The 1,374-nt window shown below is 43.4% G+C and overlaps 1 protein-coding gene across 1 annotated transcript in view; it reads left to right on the forward strand.

Annotated features, from left to right (window-relative positions):
• Nucleotides 1-1,374, forward strand: part of LOC107549423 (ATP-binding cassette sub-family B member 6, mitochondrial-like) — a 14,787-nt gene that overhangs the window by 1,076 nt on the left and 12,337 nt on the right. The window lies entirely within an intron of this gene.

Below are 1,374 nucleotides of genomic sequence, written 5' to 3' on the forward strand. Positions count from 1 at the left end.
GTACCATGGTATTGCCATTACCATCCCTATACTATTGCACTGCCACAGTATGTTTTTGTTGTGGGAAATAAAAGTTCATTTGGTTCCTCACCATTTTGTTTTTTCCAGATATTCTTTTTGTGGGTCCACCACCACCATCATCATCATCATGGTGGAGATAAAGAGTTACTGTGAAGCGGGAGTCTCCGTGCAGCATGTCTGGGTGGAGGGCGGTCTGACTCTCTGCTTCTACTTCACCCTGGTGCCATCCGTCCTCCTTACCCTCTCCTTCCTCTTCGGCACTTTTCTGTGTATATGCTACAGACGCTACGGCACAGACATGGAGCCCAAGTTCATCCCTCGCTCTCGACTTTACCGGCTCCAAGTGGGCCTGTCAGTGCTGCTCGTCCTGCAGGCTCTGGGCTGGATGGTGTTTCGAATCACTCGGAGCGGAGAGCTACCGGGATACGTGGTTCTGTCTGGCTGTCTCTCCATGCTGGGCTGGATTTGGGCCATGGCCCTGCTTCATCTGGAGAGGAGGAGGGTTCTGGTGCGGGACCGAACCAGAGGACACAGTACGGTACTCTTACTGTACTGGGCCGTAGCATTTGCGGCTGAAAACCTGGCGTTTGTGTCTTGGATGAGCCCTCAGTGGTGGTGGACTCTGGAAAAGTCTGATCAACAGGTACGTGTGTGTGTGATTGGTCAGGGAGACTGACTGTTTATGCTAATGATGATTTGTTGCAATAATCTTAAATACATGGGAATCTTAAATACATGGGAAAGTAATGGCTTATTTCTCCTAAACTTCATTCATGATGAGTTTTGTCAAGTTATGCAGATTGTAGTACATGGGGTACTTTTTAGTGCTTTTTTATGTATTTTATATTGTATTATCTTTTATTTCTGTACCATAACCTTTGGCACTGATGAAGTGGTGACATGTGGGAATGCTGCTCACACGGCATGAATCAGCATTATGGTAACAGTGTGAAATTTACGATAAATAGTGGATCCAACAAATGACTGCAATTCTGTCTTGATGGTCATTAGCAATATTGTTGAGTCATTATGTGTATTTAAATAGCAGGCAGTGATGTGTAAATATTGTTGAGTCATGGTCATTTCTAGCTGCATTCCTTCCTACCTGCATTAGCCACACCCAGACCGTTTGAGATTGACCAATCAGATAACAGTTTTTGCGACAATTCATGACGTGGCAGTTTTACTTTACTCACTCTAGTCTTGCTTTAAACTTTGAATGTTGAATGCAGAAGTTAAATGCATGTTTTAAAAATGGCAACAAATTTGCCAGACTTTCCTAAATAAGCGTTTACAACAATACTCCAGTTTTCAAATAATTGAAAAAGCTTGGAATATCTAAACTTGGAATAT

The sequence above is a fragment of the Sinocyclocheilus grahami genome, unplaced genomic scaffold, assembly GCF_001515645.1.
Source record: "Sinocyclocheilus grahami isolate Dianchi unplaced genomic scaffold, SAMN03320097.WGS_v1.1 scaffold372.1, whole genome shotgun sequence".
Lineage (NCBI taxonomy): Eukaryota > Metazoa > Chordata > Actinopteri > Cypriniformes > Cyprinidae > Sinocyclocheilus > Sinocyclocheilus grahami.